Raw genomic sequence first — 14,300 nt, 5'->3', positions numbered from 1 at the left:
GGCAGGGCATCCGGGTATTGCCAGAACTCGGGAGTTGCTGTCTAGGGCGGTGTGGTGGCCCTCGGTGACTAGGGATGTGGATCAGTGGGTTCGGGCATGTGACGTTTGTGCCCGAAATAAAACTCCTAGAGGGGTTCCTGTCGGCCCATTACATCCACTCTCTATTCCGTCTAAGCCATGGACCCACATTTCCATAGATTTTGTGGTGGACTTGCCCAAATCCTCGGGGATGACAGCTGTTTGGGTTGTCGTTGACAGGTTTTCGAAGATGGCGCATTTCGTTCCACTGGTTGGGTTGCCATCGGCCAGACGCCTGTCTGAGTTATTTATGCAGCATGTTGTGCGCCTCCACGGGTTGCCACTTGATGTGGTCTCTGACCGTGGATCCCAGTTTGTGGCCAAATTCTGGAGGGTATTTTGTTCTGATCTCCAGATTTCTGTGAGCTTGTCGTCAGGCTACCATCCACAGTCTAATGGGCAGACTGAGAGGGTGAACCAGTCCTTGGAGCAGTTCCTCAGGTGTTATGTCTCCAAGTGTCATACTGACTGGGTTGCTCATCTGTCCATGGTGGAGTTTGCCTATAACAACGCGGCTCACTCTGCTACAGGGATCTCTCCCTTCCTTTGTGTGTATGGGCATCATTCTAAGGCCAATTCTTTTGACCCCCTGGATTCCACGCCTGGTGGTTCCTCTGTTGTTTCGGTCCTTAGGGGTATTTGGAGGAAAGTGAAGAAAGCCCTTGTGTCTGTGTCATTAGTGACCAAAAGGGTTTTTGATAAGCGGAGAAGACCCTGCAGCTTCAAATTAGGAGACTTCGTCTGGTTGTCCACCAAGAATTTGAAGTTGAGACAGCCATCTCATAAGTTAGGCCCCCGGTTCATCGGCCCTTATAAGATCACCAGGGTTATCAATCCGGTGGCATTTCAGTTAGATCTGCCCCGTTCATTGGATATCAATAAAACATTTCATTGTTCCCTTTTAAAACTGGCGGTTAGTAATCCTTCTTCCAGTGGAAGACCTTCTCCTCTTCTGATATGGGGTCAGAGGTTTGTGGTTGAAAAGGTTCTTGACTCCAAGATGGTTCGGGGTCGGCTGTCATTTTTGGTGCACTGGAAGGGGTATGGCCCGGAGGAGCGGTCGTGGGTGCGCAGTTGTGATCTTCATGCCCCCAGACTGATACGCTCTTTCTTCTCGCAGTTCCCCGATAAACCCGGTGGTAGGGGTTCTTTGACCCCTCGTCAGAGGGGGGGTACTGTTAGGATCTCCTGCTCTGTGCTGCCACGTCGCCATGGCAACCGGGAGGCAAGTGTTAGCTAAGTAACCTGAGCGCAGCTGATACCTTGGTCCGGGTTTTTACTGTGTAGTGGTTACAGGCTCTGTGCACGGCAGGGAATCCGGCGCTGGTTTTGTGCTCACAGTCTGTGAGGTCTGAGTGGGGCGTGGACAGCACCTGCTATATAAACCATCCTCTCAGGCTAGGCAAATGCTGCTGAATCTTTGTTTGTTAGTCAGTTCCAGAGAGTTAGCTAGTACTGTGTGACTTTGTATTTACTTGTTGCTTACTGCGAATAGGCCTTGGGATTCGGTACTTCATTCTGCCAATCTGGACCTAGCAGTAAGACTGGAGTCAGTTGTTTGACCTGCTGGGGTTCTTTTGCTATTCTGTGAACCCAGCAGGTTTGCGGCTGTACTCTCAGACCTGCTTGCTTAATCCTCCCTCACTGTGCAGGGCGTCCAGGTGTCAGTTTAGTGGCAGTAAGCTGAACCTGTGCCCTGCAAGTGGGGGTTAGGATTGTGGATACTCTCCTTGTGTCTATATTTCTATCTCTGACCAAGGAGTTTATTCCCACACCCGTTGGTAACCCTTTGGGGTTTTTTCTGTTGCTCTTAGCAACATAATTTTAGGTGCTCCACATGTTAAATCACTACACATTGCTTCATTGTCCGCTCTATTCCATCTGAGCATTCCTGACACTAGGGAGACACCCAATTCCTGAGCCTTTGGGCTTCTCCGTTCACTTTGTGTTTATTAGTTATTGCATCACCTCCTATGTATGTTATGTTATACTGTCTGTGAGTTCGTTTTGTTCGCTTCCCTCTCTGTTCATACACCGGTATACTCCTGTTAGCACTGGTGTGCGTAACAGTGAGGACTCACAATGTTATAGCGCAGTGCCTGTGTTTTATAGATGTGAGGACTCACAATGTTATAGAGCAGTGTTTGTGTTCTATAGATGTGAGGACTCACAATATTATAGAGCAGTTCCTGTGTTCTATAGATGTGAGGACTCACAATGTTATAGAGCAATTCCTGTGTTTTATAGATGTGAGGACTCACAATGTTATCAGAGCCGGCCATAGGCATAGGCAAACTAGGCAATTGCCTAGGGCATTTGATATGCCTAGGGGCATCAGCAGCTTCTGCTGATTAAAATGATATGCAGCATGCCTATATTCTGTGTGTAGCATTTCATATGCAGATACAGCCACAGTCTCACACAGTATATAGGCATGCTGCATATCATTTTATTCAGCAGAAGCTGCTTGTGCATCCTAGCTACATAGCAATGCAAATAATATGGATTTTCATAAAAAAGGTGCTCGACATTAGCGTTGAGGCAAGATTTATGAGGACACATCTGTATCCAAGCAGAGGCAGAGGTCACAGTGTTAGTGGCAGTGTGATTGCTGTGTGCATGTGAGTGGGTTGGTTGTGCAGTAGTGTTCGAAATATGTGTAAGGAGCATTATGTGTGTCATGTAAAAACGCATTAATAATGTGCAACACATGTGTAAGGGGCACTATGTGTGTCATGTGTATAAGGGCATTAATAATGTGCGGCATATGTGTAACAGGGTACTACTGTATGTGTGTCATTATGTGTATAAGGGCACTAGTAATGTGCAGCAAATGTGTAGGGGGCACTATGTGTGTCATTATGTGTATAGGGGCACTAATAATGTGCGGCATATGTGTAAGGGACATTATGTGCAAAAGGGCATTAATGAAGGTTGTCATAATGTGTAAGGTGGCGCATTATGTTTATAAGGACATTAATAAGGTGTCTCATATGTGTAAGGGGCATTACTGTGTGGAATGTGTATAAATGCATTACTAATGTGTGGCATTATGTGTATAAGGTGCTCTACTATGTGGCGTTGCGTATAGAAAAGGCACTACTGTGTCATCTAATGTGAATAAAAAGCAATAGGGTGTGGTGTAATGTGAATAAGGAGCAATTCAGTGTGATGTAATGTGAATAAGGGGCTCTACTGTGAGGAGTAACGTTTATAAAGTAAAGTGATAATACTGTGGGATGTAATATGAATTATGAGCACTATTGCATGATCATATGTAAATAAAGTTGCAGTACTGTGTGGCGTAATTGGAATTGGGGTTAAAATATAGGGGGTGCAAGGTCTGAGGCGACACCAGCGGTGGTGCTAGGGGGCACCAGCCAAAATCTTGCCTAGGGCATCATATTGGCTAGGGCCGGCTCTGAATGTTATAGAGTAGTACCTGTGTTCTATAGATGCGAGGACTCACAATGTTATAGAGCAGTTCCTGTGTTTTATAGATGTGAGGACTCACAGTGTTATAGAGTAGTACCTGTGATCTATAGATGTGAGGACTCACAATACTATATAGAGCAGTACCTATGTTCTATAGAAGTGAGGACTCACAATGTTATAGAGCAGTGTTTGTGTTCTATAGATGTGAGGACTCACAATATTATAGAGCAGTGTTTGTGTTCTCTATAATATTGTGAGCCCTAACATCTATAGAACACAAACACTGCTCTATAACATTGTGAGTCCTCACATCTATAGAACACAAACACTGCTCTAACATTGTGAGTCTCACATCTATAAAACACAGGAACTGCTCTATAATATTGTGAGTCCTCACATCTATAGAACACAGGCACTTCTCTATAATGAGTGAGTCCTCACATCTATAGAAGTGCCTGTGTTCTATAGATGTGAGGACTTACAATATTATAGAGCAGTGCCTGTGTTCTATAGATGTGAGGACTCAAAAGAGAGTCAATCCAGCTAGAAGGTGCATTTTGGTAATATCATATTGTGCTTCGACTTAGACCCCTTTTCCACTGACTTGAAAATCCTAGGTTATTGCAAATGAACATGCAACAACCTGGGATTTTTGTCAAAAGAAATTCCACCAGGGTCCAGTTACCTGGTAATCCTTCCCGGGTACCTAGCAGGATTTTACACAGGAAGGACCCAGGTGAGCTGCACGGGGAGAGACGCTTTCCTGGCGCAAGTAGATGACATAATCTCCAAACACTGGCGCTGCACCCGTGTGCAGTGTAAACAGTGCCGACCTGGGCATAACTCGGGCCAGAGCTGCAGTGTGAAAGGGGTTGTCTCGGGTCTGACCTGGTTTGGAACCAAGTTCGAAATCCTGGGTCAGACCCAGGACTTTAGTGGAAAAGAGGAATTATATGTGTGCAGAAAGACTGAGTTGGATGGATTCAACTCTGAATATTAGCATAAAAAGAAATCTGCTCACTATTCATGTTACACATACAAATTAGTACATACTTTCATGGCACGCATTGCAATATGGTGGGTCCAAGTACAAATTAGCACCCTTTAGTTGGGTTTGCTCTTAATCAAGGGCTATTAGGCAGTAATAGGAAACCTGCTACTGCTTTAATTTAGCAATAATAAGTCAGCAATACTAAGTCCGGCAGAGGTAAGAGTAAACTGACCGATTCACCATTCCAGTCTCCAGGGATATGCATATAAGCAACCTGGCAAAATGCTTCAAACATGCGCAGTGAAATAATTAAGGGTTAGACTATAGCTTTCAATTACACCTGCGGAACAAAAGTTAATAATTTCAAAATAAATAAATAAATAAATAGACAAAACAAAAGTGTGTATAAATATTGCTCAGAGGGCGAATGCTCTTTGAGCAATATTTATACACTGAAAAATGCACTGAGTTAGCATTTTTCATTTATTTTCTTTTAATATTACCATCCAGAGATAACAGAACAAGGAATACAGTTGGGGTTACCTATTGATTTATAGTTTTTCCCCCATCATAAATCCTACTCACAGTTTACTAAATGAAAAAAAGCGAAAAACCTCCTGAACAATTGGTACTGTTGATTGTCTTGGCAGTGATTCTCTAAGACAAACTTGGATAACAAAGCCATCCATATATAGCAGTATAGTATAGCCTGGATAACTGCCAGGCATCTGTACACATTGCACAAAATGGATATTTCTTTATGATATAACGGATTCAGTGGGAATTGACGAGATCGTTCACATTTTATGTCTCCAAAATATTTTATTTTTCACTGCCCTCTACAGAAAAAGCAAATGAAAACCAATGCAATATATGATCTAGAAGGATGGCTTCATTGTGGACGTTTATTTGCCCTGCATGGTTTAAATGTAATATATGCTTTGCGCCAGCTATCAATTCATCCCCTGTGCGTTCTGCCAAAAATATTAATTGATGGATTTGCTTTTTTGGCAATGTACATAACAGAGTTTTATGCTTATGGAATTCATCCCTGTAACACATCCTGATTTCCATGGGTGCATTGATAGATATGAAAATGTGAGTGCTTAGCAATGCCTTCCCACTGGGGCACTCCCTAAATCCAGGTCATGCCAAGGCATTCTCATACATAAATGCATTATCTGCAAAAAGAAAGACATACGACCTGATCCAGAGCATACACATGGGGGCGGAGGGGTTGGGGGTGGGGACTTTGCTTTGTTCAGTCTATTCCAGTTGGTTTGATATAAAATACACTTCTTCATACAGCACATAGGGCCTAATTCAGAGTTGATCGCAGCAGCAAATTTGTTAGCAGTTGGGCAAAACCATGTGCACTGCATGGGGGCAGATATAACATGTGCAGAGAGAGTTAAATTTGGGTGGGGTGTGTTCAAACTGAAATCTAAATTGCAGTGTAAAAATAAAGCAGCCAGTATTTACCCTGCACAGAAACAATATAACCCACCCAAATCTAACTCTCTCTGCAAATGTTATATCTGCCCCACCTGCAGTGCACATGGTTTTGCCCAACTGCTAACAAATTTCCTGCTACGATCAACTCTGAATTACCCCCATAGGCACAAAAGAAGTCATACACTTACAAGTATATACTGATTTGTTTGATTCTGCCACCTGCACCTCCTTATTACAGAAAAGGCAGAACAAGGGAGGGAAAGGGCAGATTAAGATAGGCTGAGTCTAGTACAGAGGCATTTGTATTATTGCTAGTACGGCAGACCCGTCTGTCAGCATATCACTTGTGGGTAAGGATAACAAGCAGCCCTGGGGCTGAATATGGCTCTCTGAACTGTCACTTGAATCCACCCAACTCCTTCCTGCTTGTTGTCACATTGTGTATTATATAGCGGGTAATGCTTATTTTACAAAATTTTTTTTTCTTAGCAACATCTATTAGATCATGAGAAGGAACACATTGGGCGAGATTCAAATCATATTGACACCGGCAGCCACTAGATGGCACCCAGTGGAGATATTCAAATATACTATAGCTCTGTTCGGGTCTGATCGGCTGCCGGCGTCAACATTTTAGCTTGCACCCGCCGGGGGTGACGAGCTGAAATCTGTATTAAGTGATCCATTTGGACGCCCAAACGAAACTTTTCCTGATCGCGCCTATTAGTTTAGTCGGGTTTAGCCGCTTTACATGGCTTAACCCGACACTAATGGGTGTGATCTGCGCAATGGGGGCATCAAATTAATATTGCCCCCTGCGACCTCCCATCACTTTAGATATTGGATCAGGGGCGATAACATTTGAATTCCCACCATTAACTATTATAGATTTTTTTTATTTAAATCAAACCCAATATCAAATTAGTTTTTAACTATAAAAATAAATTAGTAAAATCTTCTATTGTGCTTATGACTTAGTTGGGTGTAAGTATATCTGATGTACATTCAGGGCCATAACTAGGGGTGTGCGAGTGATAACTGTAGGCAGAGCCATGTTAACAGCATTGAAGGCCCTGGGCAAAACAATGAGCTGAGACCGCTACCCACCCATCCATGGGAATACATGTTTTTTTATAAATCATAACTTACCCTAGGCCAGCATTGCTGTGTGACTGGATCATAGAGTCCACCAAGAACCTCTGCAACTTGACTGGACCAATATGCAATTTGTAGCACATATCTTTGTGTATTAAAGCCTTTTTCCCTATTACAGTAAGCTTGCGAGCAGGGCCCTCTTACTATGTCTGTTTTGCTCCCAAGTTTAAAGCGCAAGATTTGGAATATTTGTGTGTTATATATAAGTAAACTTAATATATTTGTATTAATATCTATCTATCTATCTATCTATCTATCTATCTATCTATCTATCTATCTATCTATCTATCTATCTATCTAAGTGTGGGTATGTGGCCGTAATATTTTTATTTAGGGAATCTATAAAACACTTGGTCCCTGACTAGGGAAATTTGGAACTGCATCTTTGTAACATGCTGCAATTCATTAGAACGTCTTTGGTCTTCAGTTAACAATCTCCATAAAACAGAAAAAACAACTGAAGCAGTCTCACAAAATATAAATCAATCACAATGCCTTTGTACAGCCTATAGAGTGTAATTATTTATATGCTGCACACACTCACAATCTGCTTTGTAGGAGGACTGTGCTCTGCTAAATCTTTAGTTTCTATTACTTTTTCTTTAATACAAAACATACCTTTCATGGTACATATACAGGAATGCGTATATCACAGTCATTAATATGTAAACCTTAGTTCAGCAATGGTCACAACTTTTGCACACTTGACTCTGGGTTTTGGTAAAATACACACAATGCTTGTTGAAGTTAAAGCAAATAATAAGTAAAAAAAAAAAAATACAGAAATAAAAACCCATTAAGTAAGGTATAACAATTTCATGAAGGGCCCACTAGGCAATAAAGTGGTAGGGGCCAAGCTTAAGGGGTGTGGCCACTCACCAGACGGTGTGTGGCCAGCCACCACAGAGGGACTTGGCCAACAATTAGAGAGGACATGCAAAGAACAGGGGTCCTATATAAACAGGGGTGTGTCAGGACCATAAACTTTGGTTGGCAGGATCCTAATCTTGGTGTAGTTTCATACAAACAAACCAGGTACTACTGGGGATTTTCACTGTGGGCCAATGCAACCCTGAGCAGGCACAGGATCACCAAGATGTGCTGCCAAGGAGGGGCTGTTACGTCTACCAGATGATGTGGCAGCACATTCCTTCAGCATGTAAATGGTGTCTCAGAATTTATCATGTGCATGGCCCTGCACCCTATGCTTGGACATACCCCACTAGTGACAGAGCCCAAAAGAACTCTTGGCAGCCCTGGTCAGGAGTTCTACAAACTGTCAGGCTACTTTCAGAGGCAAACACAGGATTTCTAGAGATTGTTTTCCAAATGCTTGATTGCAGAACAAAATAAAACAAAATCAATAAAACTCTTTCAATAATGTTTTGTGGTGTCCCTCAAACCCCTCCCTGCCAGATGTTACAGTGTGAAAGTGGGGACAAGATACAGTAAGAAACACTGTCAGAGCATGAAGCAAATGGCAGCACATCATTCTAACTATTAGCATGAAAGCTAATTTTACAGCAGTAGAGGCACAGAGCAAATACCAAGCATGGAGCCACCAACAAGTGCACCAACACTAAGTTAAAGCTACCTGTAAAATCTAAAAACAAGTGTTCTTGCCCACACACAACAGCTGCTGAAAATGACATAAAAAGAAGGTGTTTTGCGCACATGCCGTTATGTAAAACATAATGCAACATTTCAAAATAGTAAAAAAAAAATAGGAATTCTGTAGTTATGCTGTAGTGAGATATGAAAACTAGAATTAGAAAACTAAAATATACCTACATGCATAATGTTAAAAAGGCAAGTAGTAAGCCGTATATATAAACAATATAATACCCCTACATTACTATTAAAACCCCTTTAAAAGAATCTGACCATCTTGAGAAGTAAATACTATTCTACTCTAACAAAAATTTAAAAAAATATTAATCTACACTAATACCCAATAAAAAGGAACAAAAATTTTTTTACATTAAAATCATATGCACCCTGTGCTTGGCATTAAGAGTTGGCAGATGAGCACAGCCACTTATTTTCTACATGTATATATTATATCAGAAAAACATGAAAGCATTAGACCCAAAGTATGAGCCAATCTATACGAAAGCCAGGCCGATCTCAGCTCGTGATGTGACACAGAAAAAAGAAGAGCTACACTTCAAATATCAAACAAACGTGTAATTGTTTCAATGCAACGTGGAGAATATAATGCTGGTACTTTTTTTAGCAGCTACAACTTAAACATCAATGGTGCAATATTTAATTATTCAGGTGACTAGTCTGTGTTACAACTGGATCAAGATGCATCATGATGCGTTCTTCATGTGACACAACAAGATCACAGAGGATCTTGGCCTACAGTTCTTCAGAGGAAATGCAACGCATTCACATCATTTTGGACCTGATTCTTATGTGGTTGGTGTTGCACAACCGCAAAGAATTATTTAAACAGCACTGGTTCGCTGGTGATATCTTCTGCAGTAGGGCCGGCCAGAAGATGGGGCTAACGATCCGCGGGAATGCGTAGTCAACATCGTACAGGTGTGTGCCCAGCTTCAGTACCCCTGCTCCTGCAGACGTGCGGCTGTACAATGACAGATGATGCACACATGGGCGCCACAGCATGCAACTCAGAATCAGGCTCCACATCTCACCGGCATATAGAAGGGCTTACATTTCTATAGGGACAATTAACTCAATTACCTGTAGCAATAGACAGAATTGGTGGAATAAAAATTATAATCTAAGCAATTCATTATGAATTTCAGAGATTTTAATTATTTTAGACACGCTAAAAAATTGTGTCTGTTTACACACACACACACACACACACACACACATATACAGTATCATACACACACACACACACACACACACACACACACATATACAGTATCACACACACACACACATATATATATATACACATACATATACACCCCTTAAATGTTATATTAAGACTCTGCCAGTGCTTTTGGGCTTATTTTAAGTATCATTCATACCGACACCTTAACAACAAACACACACACACACACACATATATATATACATACACACACATAAATATACATATACACCCCTTAAATGTTATATTAAGACTCTGCCAGTGTTTTGGGCTTATTTTAAGTATTCTTCCTACCGGCACCCAGGCTTGGACTGGCCCACAGGGGAACAGAGGAAACCACCAGTGGGCCCTACTGCCTGGGAGCACACCTCCTGCTCTAAGGATCAGGTTCTAGACTATGCACTTGAATTATACATTATACATATGTTACCTTATACTGGACCGTGGTGTATTTTCTACAGTGCATTGCTGTTATTAATCTGTTATTAATCTGGTACATTATCATACACGCAGCAGCTGAATTTACTGTATATATTTATGAAGGGGCCCAGACGTTGCACTCTCTAATGGTTAGTCAAACCAATAAGGTGGCAGGCCACACCCCCTCTGCAGACTGGCCACACCCCTAAACATGGGCTCCTAACACTGCATTCCCCCGGTGGGCCCTCTATTCCCCAGTCCGACACTGCCGGCAACTTAACAACACACACACACACACACAGTGTCATACACACACACACACACACACACACACACACACACACACACAGTATCATACACAAATACACATATATATATTTTTATATTTTATATATATATATACATATACATGTACACCCTTTAAATGTTATATTAAGACTCTGCCAGTGTTTTGGGCTTATTTTAAGTATTATTCATACAGACACCTTAACAACTATATAAGGTATGCCATTGTGAGGTATTGGTTAGCATCAATAAAGCGTGTCCATAGTTGTTCTGCAAACTTGCCAGGGGGATTTTCATTCCACAGTGCCTCTGGTTTTCTTTCACGTAAATATCCAGCAGGTGATCTGTCCAAGGCTGCAATTACACAGCATTCATGAACGTTTCCCCTTCAGTTCACAACATATAATGAAGCCATCAAATATTAACCCTTTACTTGCAAAGCATTTTACATTATTATAGATACCATTAGAAATAATAATAATAATTTAAAAAAATTAATAAAAGTTTTGATACTACATGGCTCATGCAAATTTGGAAAATATAATCAATTTTGCTATAAATACAAAGATACACATGCAAATCTTATTATAAATAGTAAGCAAGCATTCTATGAAAGCACCAACTTCTAGATTTAGCCTGGGATTTAATATAGCTCATGAGGTGGCAGTATTTATGCCTGTGTGTCCTCTGATATTTATTATTATTATTATTATTATTACTATTAGTTTGTTATTTTGATACAGCTTTTTTGTGATATCATAATATAAAATCCAGAGCAAACATTACACAGATAGAAGAAAACATGAATACTGTATATACTGCTATAGATATAGCACAGCTTTAAGATTAAAAAAGTTGTGCAATTCCTTCTTTATGTAAACAAGTTCTGCTTTTATAAACAGTCTCTAAAGTGGTAGCATGGTAGCACAGCGGTTAGTATGTTTTTTTTAAACACAGCCTTGTGGTCATGACTTCAAATCCAGACCAGGACTACATCTCTGCCATTTGGATGTTTTTCTCAAGTATTTTAAGTCAGTGAGACACAATGAAGAATATTATGGCGTGTATTAAGCAATGTGAAAGTAGCACTAGGTTCTGAGTGCAATGCTTTACCAAGCGGAGAAAAAATGTATTTCACATTGGTAACCATGAGAACGATATTTCATTGTCAGTGGATCTTTTCAGAAGAATGTTAAAAATAGTAAATATTGTTTCCTGAACAGGAAAGTAAAACAAAACATCTTGTAACCCTACCCTCAATACCTTGAACGAGAGCTGTCTATGTATTCTATTAAGGGATGGTTACCTAATAGCTGTGCCTCCACTCAAGCTATGTGTAGTATTTAACTACCGTTAAGGCTTGCTTGAGTAAGCCTGATCTCTATTCTTAGGGGATGATTCCCTTATATCATAGATATATTATCTAATATACCTGTCTCTTTCTTCCTGGATCTTCAGATCAACTTCCAGACGGACCAGACACACCTGGAAAGTATAACACTTTAATGACCAGTACCAAATGGATTAAGTATACAATAACATTTCATCAATTACACATTCCCCTTTAAGTCATTAATCCATGCTAACCCCCTGTCAATTAGGCCTATACACAGTACCTGCATGCAATACAACAAATCCTTTTTCTTTTCAAGACACCCTTAGGTGTTAGAGTGACCCGGGTACTCTTAATATGATAGTGCACTATAAGGGCCCATAAACTTCCTAAAAATAACAGCAGTTAATACAGAATGTCTGACACTATGTTTTAGTATCAACTATCAGTTCTCCCTTCAGTTAAAGAGAAAGATGTTTGGCTCAGTCTACTTATGGTAGCGATTACTTTCTCCTATAAGGTTACTTATAGTTCCTCCTTGGCAGATAACAGAAAGTATCTATTTAGCTCATAGATAGTAACATCAACAGTTGATTACCAAGGAATCTGTATCCTTTCCTCAGTAAAAATGTTACCGTAGTTGTCCAGTATTAAAGTAAACTCCTAAGAAGCTGGTATGATAAACCTTTGTTATGCTGCGTCCTTGTGTCCATTTGAAGTAGCTGATGCTTTCTATATTTCAGAGCATATATAGCTTTTCGATTCCTGTATGCCTCAAATTATTGTTGTCTCTTAGGATGAGTCTATATTAAATATATCTGCAAGAGATGGTTTCTCTTATCATAGTCACAGCGAACTCAAATCCTTTAACTTTAAAACTAATAGTCTCTTACGTGTCAGTCCTTCTTACGGGTTCACGAATATACATATAACACAGTTGTATTAAAGTGCCACAAGCTAGTCCTTGAATCGGGATGATAGTCTAATCCTTTGTGGCTAAGAGGCTTTAACATCCATCCAATGTCACTGTAGTATGGCTACCTTTACTGTCCTTGCCTCTAATTCTGCTAATTCAGGGGCATAAATACACACATTAGGTGGCAGCTTTAGGGTGTTACTTTCTATTTAGCGCTGCGGAACAATGTCTCTGGCTCTCCTTTGACTGATGTGATGCTGATATATGGGGGAGCTTTAAAACTATTTATGAAGCGTTAAACAGTTCAAGTTTCACTCCACTCCTCCTGTTACATATATATACCCAGTGCTTTCTACCTTCTCCTTAGCACTATGATTAAGCCATACATGGAACTGTCATTATAGGTCACTCTGACTACTGTGACCCATTACTATCCTCCTGCTTAATAGCCATTATTGCGGCCTAGCCCTGGAGTCCTTAGTCCCAATATGAAATTGACTATGTACAATAGTCACCTATGGCTTGCTGTGCTTAGTGTAGGGGTAATATAAATGGCTGGATTATGCACTCACACTTCTACGATCTAGTGATGCTGCTGCAGGATGCTCCCCCGACTCCTCCCTTACACTTACAGCCACACAGAATGGAGCCTCTGCTGCTGGTCCTGGCTTCTTTGTTGTGGCTGTCAGAGTCTGTGCCGGTAATAGGAGGAACCCTCTCTGTCTCCCTGTCATAGGTGCGCCCTTCCAATACTGCTGGGTGAGGTGACTAGCGCTAATGCCGGGTTCTATGAACAGTTCTGAGTCTCAATGCTGCTGTCACCACCTTTACAGTAAGGAAGCCCTGTTCTGGCTACACACACTAAGCCCCCTCCGGCCGCCGCAATGTATACCGCTCAGCTCTAATGCGGGCGACGGCCGGAGCAGCAAAAAACTATGTCCTCTCACCAAGGGATATGCAGTCTCTCCCTCAGCTACACTCACAGCACCTCTCCACCCCTCTCTAGTAGTCACATGACCCACTCTGAGGTGATGCCCCGCCCACTGGCAATCACCCCACTAGGTGATTGACAGTTAGGAGCACAAGGACATTAACCCTTTAGATACACTGTGAAACCATAAAATAAGCCTTCATTGTATTCACCACTACATTTACATCAATGTATATACAATTACATATATGTGAACTGTATTATTTACCTCAAAACATGCATACAGTATTACAACATCCATTAACTTTTATATGAATAATATATATGCTTATACTCCATTTTAGTCACCATATTATAACTACCTCAGTATAAGTGTTGTTTAAACCCTAAATCAGGGTTACAATCTTTTTATGAAAATGTAACTTGTTCACAAAGAGTTTCAGGGAA

At 41.0% G+C, this 14,300-nt stretch overlaps 1 protein-coding gene and 1 long non-coding RNA gene across 4 annotated transcripts in view; one reads left to right on the top strand and one right to left on the bottom strand.

Moving 5' to 3' along the window:
• The window catches only part of EDAR (ectodysplasin A receptor), a 144,753-nt gene that overhangs the window by 13,672 nt on the left and 116,781 nt on the right, over nucleotides 1–14,300 (top strand). The gene's annotated exons all lie outside the window — the stretch shown is intronic.
• LOC135029100 (uncharacterized) lies at nucleotides 6,100–13,926 on the bottom strand. Of its 3 annotated transcripts, none has more exons than XR_010225297.1 (4): nucleotides 13,870–13,926; nucleotides 12,106–12,158; nucleotides 10,956–11,027; nucleotides 6,100–9,826 (listed from the first exon to the last, which is right to left on the bottom strand). It is a non-coding gene; the product is annotated as an uncharacterized LOC135029100 (long non-coding RNA). The 3 variants fall into 3 exon arrangements; XR_010225294.1 differs by having other exon boundaries at nucleotides 13,495–13,920; XR_010225301.1 differs by having other exon boundaries at nucleotides 13,555–13,920.

Source organism: Pseudophryne corroboree, chromosome 2, assembly GCF_028390025.1.
Source record: "Pseudophryne corroboree isolate aPseCor3 chromosome 2, aPseCor3.hap2, whole genome shotgun sequence".
Lineage (NCBI taxonomy): Eukaryota > Metazoa > Chordata > Amphibia > Anura > Myobatrachidae > Pseudophryne > Pseudophryne corroboree.
The sequence above is the reverse complement of the archived record's forward strand: the minus strand, read 5'-3'. Positions and strand labels throughout refer to the sequence as shown.